This window comes from Somniosus microcephalus, chromosome 28 (assembly GCF_052327205.1).
Source record: "Somniosus microcephalus isolate GS21.2 chromosome 28, FLI_Smic_1.0, whole genome shotgun sequence".
Classification (NCBI taxonomy): domain Eukaryota; kingdom Metazoa; phylum Chordata; class Chondrichthyes; order Squaliformes; family Somniosidae; genus Somniosus; species Somniosus microcephalus.
In genome coordinates this window covers 38,916,128-38,930,091 of record NC_141014.1, presented here as the reverse complement: position 1 = coordinate 38,930,091, position 13,964 = coordinate 38,916,128, and positions in this window count along the sequence as shown.

Genomic DNA, 13,964 nt, shown 5'->3' with positions numbered 1-13,964 from the left:
AAAAGGGTTAAATTATAAGGACAGGTTGCACAGACTGAGCTTGCATTCCCATTGATGCCCCAGTCCCCATTGAACCATTGCTCTCTCTCACCCAGGCCATCCCCCCTGGTTCGGCCCTCATCTTCGCTCCCTTAACTCTAAGGGACGCAGACTTGAACGGATATGGCGGACAACTGGTTTAGCCATTCACCGCCAGATCTGGCTGGACCACATGAAGCACTATCGGGTCCTGCTCTAGTCTGCCAAAACTGCTCACTATTCCAGAATCATTCTGGAATGCAAAGATAACCCCCGGCTTCTTTTCTCTACTGCAAACCGTCTTCTTAAACCCCTCTCCCCTGTCTCCGCCACCCTCCCCTGTCTCCGCCACCCTCACCTCCAACAACAAGTGTGAGGAGCTCATGGACTTCTTTGTCTCTAAGATTGAGACCATCCGATCAGCTGCCTCTGCCACTTCCCTTCCTTCCTCTAGCCCACTGGGCCAAACTTCTCCTAAGGTTCCCCCCTGCCCTAGCCCTGAATTCCCATCTTTCTCTAGTTTCTCTCCTATCTCCCCTCATGACCTCTCCAAGCTCATCTTGTCCATGAGACCCACTTCCTGCTCCCTCAAACCTATTCCCATTAAACTGCTGACCACCCAACTTCCCTTTCTGGCTCCCATGTTAGCTGTCATTGTTAACGGTTCTCTCTCCTCAGGTACTGTCCCCCCCCTCCCTCAAATCTGCCGTCATCACCCCACTCCTCAAACCACCCCTTGACCCCCTCCGTCCTTGCAAACTACCGCCCCATCTCCAACCTCCCTTTCCTCTCCAAAGTCCTTGAACATGTTGTCGCCTCCCAAATCCGTGCCCATCTTTCCCGAAACTCCATGTTTGAATCCCTCCAATCAGGTTTCCACCCCTGCCACAAGACCGAAACGGCTCTTATCAAAGTCACAAATGACATCCTTTGTGACTGTGACAAAGGTAAACTATCCCTCCTCGGCCTTCTCAACCTATCTGCAGCCTTTGACACGGTTGACCACTCCATCCTCCTCCAACGCCTCTCCACCGTTGTCCAGCTGGGTGGGACTGCACTCGCCTGGTTCCATTCTTATTTATATAATCGTACCCAGAGAATCATCTGCAATGGCTTCTCTTTCCACTCCCACATCGTTACCTCTGGGGACCCCAAGGATCTATCCTTGGCCCCTTCTATTTCTCATCTCCATGCTGCCCCTGGGCGACATCATCCGAAAACACAGCGTCAGTTTCCACATGAACGCTGACGACACCCAGCTCTACCTCACCACCTCTTCTCTCAACCCCTCCACGGTGTCTAAATTGTCAGAATGCTTATCCGACGTCCAGTACTGAATGAGCAGAAAGTTTCTCCAATTAAATATTGGGAAGATTGAAGCCATTGTTTTTGGTCCCTGCCACAAACTCCGTTCCCGAGCCACTGGCTCCATCCCTCTCCCTAACATCTGTCTGAGGCTGAACCACACGGTTCGCAACCTTGATGTCCTTTTTGATCCTGAAATGAGCTTCCGACCACATCCGCGGCATAACAAAGGGCGCCTACTTCCCCCTCCGTAACATCGCCCGTCTCCGCCCCTGCCTCAGCTCATCCGCTGCTGAAACCCTCATCCCTGCCTTTGTTACCTCTAGACTCGACTATTCCAATAGACAGGCTAAGTGAGTGGGCAAGAACATGGCAAATGGAATATAATGTGGGGAAATGTGAAGTTATCCACTTTGGTAGGAAAAATAGAAAAGCAGAGTATTTTTTAAATGGTGAGAGATTGGGAAATGTTGGTGTTCAGAGGGACCTGGGTGTCCTTGTACACGAATCACTGAAAGTTAACATGCAGGTGCAGCAAGCAATTAGGAAAGTAAATGGTATGTTGGCCTTTATTACAAGAGGATTTGAGTATAAGAGTAAAGACGTCTTACTGCAATTATATAGGGCCCTGGTGAGACCACACCTGGAGTATTGTGGACAGTTTTGGTCTCCTTACCTAAGGAAGGATAGACTTGCCATAGAGGGAGTGCAACGAAGGTTCACCAGACTGGTTCCTGGGATGGGGGAATTGTCCTATGAGGAGAGATTGAGTAGACTAGGCCTATATTCTCTAGAGTTTAGAAGAATGAGAGGTGGTCTCATTGAAACATACAAAATTCTTACAGGGCTTGACAGGGTAGATGCAGGGAGGATGTTTCCCCTGAATGGGGAGTCTATTACCAGTGGTCACAGAATAAGGGGTCGGCCATTTAGGACTGAGATGAGGAGAAATTTCTTCACTCAGAGGGTGGTGAATCTGTGGAATTCTCTACCCCAGAGGGCTGTGGAGGCTCAGTCGTTGAGTATATTCAAGACAGAGATCGAGAGATTTTTGGATATTAAGGGAATCAAGGGATATGGGGATAGTGCAGGAAAGTGGAGTTGAGGTAGAAGATCAGCCATGATCTTATTGAATGGCGGAGCAGGCTCGAGGGGACAAATGGCCGACTCCTGCTCCTATTTCTTATGTTCTCATGTAACGCCTTCCTGGACGGTCTCCCACATTCAACCCTATGTAAACTTGAGGTCATCCAAAACTCGGCTACCTGTGTCCTAATTCGCACCAAGTCCCATTCACCCATCACCCCTGTGCTCGCTGACCTACATTGGCTCCCAGTTAAGTGGCGCCTCGATTTCAAAATTCTCATCCTTGTTTTCAAATTCCTCCATCGCCTCGCCCCTCCCTATCTCTGTAACCTCCTCCAGCCCTACAACCGTCCCCCCCCCAACCCCGAGATATCTGCGCTCCTCCAATTCTGGCCTCTTGCGCATCCCCGATTATAATCGCTCCACCATTGGCGGCCGTGCCTTCAGCTGCCGAGGCCCTAAGCTCTGGAATTCCCTCCCTAAACCTTTCCGCCTCCTTTAAGACGCTCCTTAAAACCTACCTCTCACCTGCCCTAATTTCTTCTTTTGTGGCTCGGTGTCAAAATTTTGTCTTATAATACTCCTGCGAAGCACCGTGGAATGTTTTACTGCATTAAAGGCGCTATATAAATACAACTTCTTGTTATAGAAGATTATGGGGTGATCCAATCGAGGTGTTTAAGATGATTAAAGGCGTTGATAGGGTAGAGAGAGAGAAACTATTTCCTCTGGTGGGGGGAGTCCAGAACAAGGGGGCAGAACCTTAAAATTAGAGCCAGGCCGTTCAGGGGTGATGTCAGGAAGCACTTCTTCACACAAAGGGTGGTGGAAATCTGGAACTCTCTCCCCCAAAAAGCTGAGGGTCAGTTGAAAATTTCAAGACTGAGATTGATAGATTTTTGTTGGGTAAGGGTATTAAGGGTTATGTGACCAAGGCGGGTAGATTGAGTTAAGATACAGACCAGCCATGAACGGTGGCGCCTGGTCTGTTTCAGTCTTGCATTGGGCAGTGTAACTGCTCGCTGAGCCACCAGGGGGAGGTACTGAAATAAAACACTTGCATTTCTCCAGCGCTTTTCACCACCTCAGGACGTCCCAAAGCGCTTTACAGCCAATGAAGTACTTGTTGAAGTGTAGTCACTGTTGTAATGTAGGAAACGCAGCAGCCAAATTGTGCACAGCAAGCTCCCACAAACAGCAATGTGATAATGACCAGATCATCTGTTTTAGTGATGTTGGTTGAGGGATAAATATTGGCCCCAGGACACCGGGGAGAACTCCCCTGCTCTTCTTTGAAATCGTGCCACGGGATCTTTTACGTCCACCTGAGGGGGCAGACGGGGCCTCGGTTTATCCAAAAGACGGCACCTCCGACAGCGCAGCACTCCCTCAGCACTGCACTGGGAGCGTCAGCCTAGATTTATGTGCTTAAGGTCCTTGGAGTGAGATTTAGAACCCACAACCTTCTGGGCTCAGAGGCAAGTGTGCTACCAACTGAACCACAGCTAATCCATGCTCACTATGTGTGTCCGATACCCCTTAGAGCAGGAGTGTCCAAACTTACTGTCCTCAGAGGCCACCTTGGCCTTTGGGGACCATGTATAAAATTAGGTGTCAGCTGTGGGTTAGTTGGCAGCATTAGTGCCTGAAAATCAGTAGGTTGTGGGTTTGACTCCCACTCCAGAGACTTGAGCACAAAACTCCAGGCTGACACTCCCGCTGCGGTACTGAGGGAGCGCCGCACTGTCAGGGGGGCAGTACTGAGGGAGCGCTGCACTGTCGGAGGGGCAGTACTGAGGGAGCGCCGCACTGTCGGAGGGGCAGTACTGAGGGAGCGCCGCACTGTCAGAGGGACAGTACTGAGGGAGCGCCGCACTGTCGGAGGGGCAGTACTGAGGGAGCGCCGCACTGTCGGAGGGGCAGTACTGAGGGAGCGCCGCACTGTCGGAGGGGCAGTACTGAGGGAGCGCCGCACTGTCGGAGGGGCAGTACTGAGGGAGCGCCGCACTGTCGGAGGGGCAGTGCTGAGGGAGCGCCGCACTGTCGGAGGGGCAGTACTGAGGGAGCGCCGCACTGTCGGAGGGGCAGTACTGAGGGAGAGCCGCACTGTCGGAGGGGCAGTACTGAGGGAGCGCCGCACTGTCCGAGGGGCAGTACTGAGGGAGCGCCGCACTGTCGGAGGGGCAGTGCTGAGGGAGCGCCGCACTGTCGGAGGGGCAGTACTGAGGGAGTGCCGCACTGTCCGAGGGGCAGTACTGAGGGAGCGCCGCACTGTCGGAGGGGCAGTGCTGAGGGAGCGCCGCACTGTCGGAGGGGCAGTACTGAGGGAGCGCCGCACTGTCGGAGGGGCAGTACTGAGGGAGCGCCGCACTGTCGGAGGGGCAGTACTGAGGGAGCGCCGCACTGTCGGAGGGGCAGTACTGAGGGAGTGCCGCACTGTCGGAAGGGCAGTACTGAGGGAGCGCCGCACTGTCGGAGGGGCAGTACTGAGGGAGCGCCGCACTGTCCAAGGAGCAGTACTGAGGGAGCGCTGCATTGTCGGAGGGGCAGTACTGAGGGAGTGCTGCACTGGCGGAGGGGCAGTACTGAGGGAGTGCCGCACTGTCGGAGGGGCAGTACTGAGGGTGCGCTGCACTGTCGGAGGGGCAGTACTGAGGGAGTGCTGCACTGTCGGAGGGGCAGTGCTGAGGGTGCGCCGCACTGTCGGAGGGGCCGTCTTTAGAATGAGACATTAAACCGAGGCCCCGTCTGCTCTCAGGTGGATGTAATAGATCCCATGGCACTATTTCGAAGAAGAGCAGGGGAGTTCTCCCCGGTGTCCTGGCCAATATTTATCTCAGCCCACATCACTGAAACAGACAATCTGGTCATTATCGCTTGCTGTGCACAAAGTAGTTGAAATGTTTCCTACATTACAACAGTGACCACACTTCAAAAAGTACTTCAATGAAGTATTTTGCTATGAGGCGCATTGGGAAGTGCTGAGCTTGTGAAAAGTGCTATAGAAATTCAGATCTTTTTACATCGCTGTTCCCTCTGATTTGCAGATATTCCAACTAACTGATACTAAGAGATTTTGGGGTTCCGATTTAGGATTTGTCCGCCGACAGGTTTAATCCTTTCCAAAACCTACAGGCCCACAAGACAAAGTAACACCAACAACGACGGGCGGGTAAAGACCCTCTGGCTCATACAGCCTGTCCCACAGAATCGCGATACCCTGTGCATCACAATATGCAAACTCCACCCAATGTTTCCTTTAAGCTGCACGGCTGCAGGTTTGGCGGCTTTTAACTGGGAAAAACCCACGCGTGCACCGTATTTTGAATGGCCCGTGCGGTAAACGGGGGGCCGGGTGGTAAACGGGAACATTGTCTCCACCCGAAGCCATGTGATTGAGCACAAGCGGGTCCCAGGGTCAGCGGGCTGCCTTGGCAGTGCTTCAAAGCTGCAGGTGGCACCGCCGGGACTATAGGGGGCGCAGCTGCCCGGTGTAGGCTACCATAACACTGGTGCCATCTCGCGCCTCATCTCCCCTTTCAGATAGTTTGGTAAAACAAATGGATTCGGGAATGAAAAGACTACACTGCAGCACTACAGGCAAATGGTATGTTGGCCTTTGAAGCGAGAGGGTTCGAGTACAGGAACAAGGATGCCTTGCTGCAGTTGTACAGGGCCTTGGTGAGACCGCACCTTGAGTATTGTGTGCAGTTTTGGTCGCCTTATCTGAGGAAGGATGTTCTTGCCATGGAGGGAGTGCAGCGAAGATTCACCAGGCTGATACCTGGGATGGCAGGAATGACATATGAAGAGAGATTGGGTCGATTGGGCTTATACTCGCTGGAGTTTAGAAGAATGAGAGGGGATTTCATTGAAACTTATAAAATTCTAACAGGACTAGACAAACTAGATGCAGGAAGGATGTTCCCAATGGCGGGGGAGTCCAGAACCAGGGGTCACAGTCTAAGGATAAGGGGTAAGCCATTTAGGACAGAGATGAGGAGGAATTTCTTCACCCAGAGAGTGGTGAACCTGTGGAATTCTCTACCACACAAGGCAGTTGAGGCCAATTCATTAAATATATTCAAGAAGGAGTTAGATATATTTCTTAAGGCTAAAGGGATCAAGGGATATGGGGAGAAAGCAGGGACAGGGAACTGAGTTTGGATGATCAACCATGATCTCATTGAATGGCGGAGCAGGCTCGAGGGGCCGAATGGCCTACTCCTGCTCCTATCTTCGATGTTTCTATGTTTCTATGTAGCACAGTGTGCGCGAGCTGGAAACCTACCACCCTCCTTTGGAAAATACAAGACCATAAGAATTAGGAGCAGGAGTAGGCCATTCGGCCCCTCGAGCCTGCTCCGCCATTCAATGAGATCATGGCTGATCGTCCAAATTCAGTACCCTGTCCCTGCCTTCTCCCCATATCCCTTGATCCCCCAGAGTCCAAGGGGGAAAAATTGAGTCGCACCCCCATTGGGGCGCTAAATTCGCCGGGGCGCTACTTTTACCACACGGCCGAAATTCACCGGTAGCGCCTCAAGAGGGAAGCGCGGCGCTACTGGAAGCGGCCCGCCTCCCTCGATATACCTATCAATTCCTCCAATAAAAGGCGAAGAGTTACGAAGGTGACTAAAGGTTTTTATTGACTAAATAACAGAGCCCACTCTCGTGGGTGATCCGATCCAAGCAGGAGGAATACCAGCCAGTCGCTCACCTTTATACCTGGCCTGGTGGGTGGAGCCAAGGCGGAGTCGGCAGTGGTCATCCCAGGTATAGCAGTGTGGCAAGAGGCGACCTCGTACCGTGATACAATAGTGGTCAGTGATACAGTTATAACGAACAGTGGTGAACAGTGCTAACTACTAACAGTGATACGATAGTGAACGTGGTTTACCACATTCACCCCTTGTTTAGAATTAAGTCCGGCGGGGTGAAGTGTACTACCAATTCTGGTAGGTCAGTCTGTCCGGAGGCTTCGTAAGCCTCTCCGATCGCCGCAGCGGTGGTGTTGCCTTATCCGGTGCTGGTGCCTTATCCGGTGTTGATGCTGGTGTTTGCGTGGTCGGCGAGGGCTCGTGGGGTTCCGGCATGCCGTCTACCTGGACTGAGGTTGGGGGGGGTGGTGGCGGTGTTTCCGGATCGGCTGAGGGTGCGAGGTCTCGTAGGGAGACAGTGTCCTCCCGCCCGTCTGGGTACGCCACGTAGGCGTACTGGGGGTTGGCGTGCAGGAGGTTCACCCTCTCGACCAGGGGGTCCGTTTTATGGGTCCTCACGTGTTTCCGCAGCCAGACCGGCCCCGGGGCGGTCAGCCAGGTTGGTAGAGTGGTTCCCGTAGTCGACTTCCTGGGGAAAACGAACATTCGTTCATGGGGGGTGGTGTTAGTGGCCGTGCAAAGTAATGACCGGATGGAGTGCAGCGCTGTCGGGAGGACTTCTTGCCAGCGGGAGGTTGGGAGGCCCTTAGACTTTAAGGCTAAGAGGACGGCCTTCCATACCGTCGCGTTCTCTCTTTCCACCTGACCGTTACCTCTGGGGTTGTAGCTGGTGGTCCTGCTTGCTGCAATACCTCTCTCTAGGAGGAATTGCCGGAGTTCCTCGCTCATGAAGGAGGAGCCCCGGTCGCTGTGTATATAGTTCGGGAACCCGAACAAGGCGAAGAGGGCATTCAGGCACTTAATGACCGTGCTACTGGTCATGTCGGGGCAGGGGAAGGCAAAGGGGAAACGGGAGTACTCATCAACGATGTTGAGGAAGTACACATTACGGTCAGAGGACGGGAGGGGCCCCTTAAAGTCGATGCTCAGGCGCTCGAAGGGGCGGGTGGCCTTGATCAGGCTTGCTCGGTCCGGCCTATAGAAGTGCGGTTTGCACTCCGCACAGGTCTGGCAGTTCCTGGTCATGGTCCTGACCTCCTCGATGGAGTAGGTCAGGTTGCGGGCCTTAATGAAATGGTAGAGTCTGGTGACTCCGGGGTGGCAGAGCTGGTCGTGGAGGGTCTGAAGCCTATCGATATGCGCGCTGGCGCATGTCATTCGTGAAAGGGCATCAGGGGATTCGTTCAGCTTGCCTGGCCGGTACAAGATCTCATAATCGTAGGTGGAGAGCTCGATTCTCCATCTCAAAATCTTGTCATTCTTGATTTTGCCCTTCAGCTTGTTATTAAACATGAAAGCCACCGAACGCTGGTCGGTGAGGAGGGTAAATCGTTTGCCTGCCAGGTAGTGCCTCCAGCGCCGTACTGCCTCCACGATCGCCTGGGCCTCTTTCTCGACCGACGAATGTCGGATCTCGGGGCCCTGTAGGGTCCTTGAGAAGAAGGCCACTGGCCTCCCCTCCTGGTTTAGGGTGGCGGCTAAGGCGAAGTCGGATGCGTCGCTCTCCACCTGAAAGGGGATGGACTCGTCCACTGCGTGCATCGTGGCCTTGGCTATGTCTCCCTTAATGAGGGAGAAGGCCACGCACGCCTCCTCCGTGAGGGGGAAGGAAGTGGCTTTCAGGAGGGGTCTGGCTTTGTCCGCGTAATTGGGTACCCATTGGGCATAGTAGGCGAAAAGCCCCAGGGTTCTCCTAAGTGCTTTAGGGCAGTGGGGGAGGGGTAGCTCCATGAGGGGGCGCATTCTTTCTGGGTCGGGGCCGATGATTCCGTTCTCCACTACGCAGCTGAGGATGGCAAGGCGCGTGGTGTTAAACACGCATTTCTCCTTATTGTAGGTGAGGTTCAGCCGTTGGGCCGTACGGAGGAATTTCTCCAGATTCGCGTCATGTTCCTGCCGGTCGCGGCCGCAGATAGTGACGTTATCTAGGTAGGGGAATGTAGCCTGCAGTTCGTTCTGGTCAACCATCTGGTCCATCTCCCTTTGGAAGACCGAGACCCCATTAGTGACACCGAAGGGGACCCTAAGGAAGTGGTATAGGCGCCCATTCGCCTCGAAGGCGGTATACTGGCGGTCCTCAGGGTGGATAGGGAGTTGGTGGTAGGCCGACTTCAGGTCGATGGTCGAGAATACTTTATACTGTGCAATCTGATTGACCATGTCAGATATGCGGGGGAGGGGGTATGCGTCCAGCTGGGTATATCTGTTTATGGTCTGGCTGTAGTCGATGACCAGGCGGTTTTTATCGCCGGTCTTTACGACTACGACCTGGGCACGCCAGGGGCTGCTGCTCCCCTCGATAATGCCCTCTTTCAGGAGGCGCCGCACCTCAGAGCTAATGAAGGCTCTGTCCCCGGCGCTATACCGCCTGCTTTTGGTAGCGACGGGTTTGCAGTCAGGGGTAAGGTTAGCAAACAGAGAGGGTGGCGGGACCTTGAGGGTGGAGAGGCTGCAGGTGTTACGCGGTGGGCGGTTTAACGTTTGCTGGTTGTTGACTGTGAGTGGGGGGAGGGGTCCACCGTATGCTAGGGTTACGCTTTGGAGGTGGGATTGGAAGTCCAGCCCTAGTAGGACGGCAGCGCAGAGATGGGGGAGGACGAGGAGTTTAAAGTTTTTATACTCCGTGCCCTTAACCGACAGGGTCACGACACAGTAGCCGCTGATGTCCGTGGCGTGGGACCTCGATGCCATCGAGATTCGGCTGCGCGTTGGTAGGACAGAGAGGGAGTAGTGGCTCACCGTGTCTGGGTGGATGAAGCTCTCCGTGCTTCCGCTGTCGAACAGGCAGGTCGTGGCGTGGCCGTTCACTTTGATGTCCATCATTGACTTGGACAGATGGTGCGGGCGGGCTTGGTCCAGGGTGACGGAAGCTAGTGTGTAGCTGAGCGAGTCGTTGTCATCTGCGGGCGAGGCGGTCGGGCGTGGTGAGTAAAATGGCGTCTCCCACGAGGTAGGGCCCCATGAGGCACTATTGGGGTCGGTTGCCTTAATCAAAGATGGCCGCCCCCATGACTCATGTGTGGGGATGCTGGCCTCAGTTGCCCTAAACAAAGATGGCCGCCCCCATGACTCATGTGTGGGGATGCTGGCCTCAGGTGCCCTAAACAAAGATGGCCGCCCCCATGACTCATGTGTGGGGATGCTGGCCTCAGTTGCCCTAAACGAAGATGGCCGCCCCCATAGTTCGCATGCGGCACTGCTGGCCTCTGAGGATCCGCTCCTGCAGGCCTTGGAGAAGTGGCCTTTCTTCAGGCAGGTTTTACATATGGAGTTCTTGGCTGGGCAGCGCGACCTCGGGTGCTTCTCCTGGCCACAAAAAAAACAGCCGGCGGCCCGATCGCGGATGCCCGATGTCGGGGCCGGTGCCGGGGGTGGCGGGGCCGGTCGGGTCCGGGACGCCGACGCAGAGGTAGGTCCCGGGGGCGGCGCTGGGAAGGGTGCTGTGGTAGGGGTCGGGCCCGAGTCCCAGGGTCGCGAGCAGTACCTGGTGAATGCTTCCTGATCTTGGTGGGCCACTTCCAGGGAGATAGCGAGGGCTTCAGCTTTTTCCATGCTGAGGTCTTTAGCTTCCAGCAGTCTTTGCCGTGAGTACTCGGACCGTAGGCCTTTCAGGAATGCGTCGCGGATATTATCTTCAGTATTTTCGGCTGCCGACACCGATTTAAACTCACAGTTCCTGGCGAGTGCATATAGCGCCTGTGAGAATTCGGCTACTGATTCTCCTGGCTGTTGCGGCCGTGATCTTAGGAGGTGCCTAGCGTACATGTAGTTTACCGGGGTCCGGTACTTCTGTTTCAGCAGGTTGATGGCGGTCTCGTAGGTAGTCATGTCCTCGATGAGAGTGTATACTCTCGGGCTCAGTTGTGCCTGCAGGACACTTAGTTTGGATGCCTGAGGGACGCTGGATTCTCTCAGGTATGATTCGAAGCAGACCAGCCAGTGTTTAAAGTCTGCGGCTGAGTTTGCTGCTCGTGGGTTCAGGTCCAGGTACGGCGGTCTGAGGGCTCGCAGCCAAGCTGGCTGGTGTGGCTGTGCTCCTGGGAGCTGCGCTGGTGGCTCCTCCGCCGGTTGTGACTCGTTGTCGGACATCATTAAATTTAGTCAATAAAATTGATATACCTATCAATTCCTCCAATAAAAGGCGAAGAGTTACGAAGGTGACTAAAGGTTTTTATTGACTAAATAACAGAGCCCACTCTCGTGGGTGATCCGATCCAAGCAGGAGGAATACCAGCCAGTCGCTCACCTTTATACCTGGCCTGGTGGGTGGAGCCAAGGCGGAGTCGGCAGTGGTCATCCCAGGTATAGCAGTGTGGCAAGAGGCGACCTCGTACCGTGATACAATAGTGGTCAGTGATACAGTTATAACGAACAGTGGTGAACAGTGCTAACTACTAACAGTGATACGATAGTGAACGTGGTTTACCACACTCCGCCATTCAATGAGATCATGGCTGATCGTCCAAATTCAGTACCCTGTCCCTGCCTTCTCCCCATATCCCTTGATCCCCCAGAGTCCAAGGGGGAAAAATTGAGTCGCACCCCCATTGGGGCGCTAAATTCGCCGGGGCGCTACTTTTACCACACGGCCGAAATTCACCAGTAGCGCCTCAAGAGGGAAGCGCGGCGCTACTGGAAGCGGCCCGCCTCCCTCTTGGGGCGCTGTGAGTGAATATCGCGATGCTACGTGCCGCAGCGCCACGCTCTGCGTGCCGCAGCGCCACGCTCTGCGGCACGTCGCGCCGCGGTACTGCAGGCCTTCCTCCCCTTCTTAAAGGGGAAGGTCCTTGCGCGGCGCGACCCGGGGCCCAGCTGGGCCACCAGGGATCGGAGTGCCGGCAAAAGAGCCCGGCACTCAAGAGAAGTGCCGGGCTCACGGAGCGCAGCCGGCACTCCGCGGGGGGGGGGGGGTGCTTCAGAGGAGGCCGGGGACGGCAACGGGGGCAGGTGCTGGCAGGCGGCCAGCAACAAAAATGGTCACCCGGCACCTTCCCTTTAATTAGCGCCGCCCCGGCCGCAGGTAGGCCCCCCCTGACCCCATCGGACATAGCGTCCGGCGGTAAGTCAGGGGGCGCTACCGAAGATCGTGGCTGGGGCGTGAGCAGGGCGCTGCGCACGGCGAGGAGGTAATCGCCGGCGGCGCAGTGCTGCGGGGCGCTAACGGTTACCGCCGCCGCAAACCTCCGGCTGAATTAGGGCGCTAAGGGGAGGCGCAAAGCAGACGAATTTTTAGGCCCAAAAATCTCTCTCTCTCAGCTTTGAATATACTCAAAGACTCAGCATTCACAGCCCTCTGGGGTAGAGAATTCCAAAGATTCACCACCCTCTGAGTGAAGAAATTCCTCCTCATCTCAGTCCTAAATGGCCGACCCCCTATCCTGAGCCTGTGACCCCTGGTTCTCGACTCCCCAGCCAGGGGGAAACAACCTCTCAGCATCTACCCTGTCGATCCCCCTCAGAACCTTGTTATCAAAGCCGATGCCTCAGGGTGACGAACGATACGCCCAAACGCCCTCCCATTTTTGTTCCAAATTCTAAATTATCACCTGCTTTTCAACTAGTTTGTTGCTCATGAGTATTCGCTGAGCGTGAGGCGAAGCTTGTGAATATTGATAGGACAGGTAATGAATATTAATGAGGACAGGACGACGGAATTAAAATGAACAGTGTCACATTAGCGATCTGATTGGTGTTTGTGCTGCACACACCAACGAGTTTGGGCAGCATTCATTACAAGGAGAATTGTTTAGATCTGGCACTCAACTCAGACATCAATCCAAATAAGCTAATTAAAGTCGAGTGGTCAGGACATCAGAGAGGATTGGCCCCTGGTGTGTTCTTCTCATCACGTGAAACAAGTATAAAAATATTAGTATCTCTATAGAAGTATTGTTTCTTTATTTGTTGCACCACCGTCCCCTTTTGTCGTTGAATCGCTCCTGCCCTCCACTCTATCACAGACCTCTCCCCTCTTCTCCTATCCCTGCCCCTCTTTTACAACATAGAGAAACATAGAAACATAGGAGCAGGAGTCGGCCATTCGGCCCCTCGAGCCTGCTCTGCCATTCAATATGATCATGGCTGATCCTCTATCTCAATACCATATTCCCGCTCTCTCCCCATACCCCTGGATGCCTTTTGTGTCTAGAAATCTATCTATCTCCTTCTTAAATATATTCAGTGACTTGGCCTCCACCGCCTTCTGTGGTAGAGAATTCCACAGGTTCACCACCCTCTGAGTGAAGACATTTCTCCTCATCTCTGTCCTAAATGTCCTACCCCGTATCCTGAGACTGTGACCCCTCGTTCTAGACCCCCCAGCCAGGGGAAACATCCTCCCTGCATCCAGTCTGTCTAGCCCGGTCAGAATTTTATACGTTTCATAAGAACATAAGAACATGAGAAATCGGAGCAGGAGTTGGTCACTTGGCCCCTCGAGCCTGCTCCGCCGTTCAATAAGATCATGGCTGATCCTGGGCTCAAAGCCAATTCCCCGCCCGCTCCCCATAACCCTTCACTCCCTTATCTTGCAAAAATCTGTCTGTCTCCACCTTGAATATATTCAATGACCCAGCCTCCACAGCTCTCTGGGGCAGAGAATTCCACAGATTTACGACCCTCAGAGAAGAAATTCCTCCTCATCGCAGTTCTAAAAGGACGACCCTTTATTCTGAA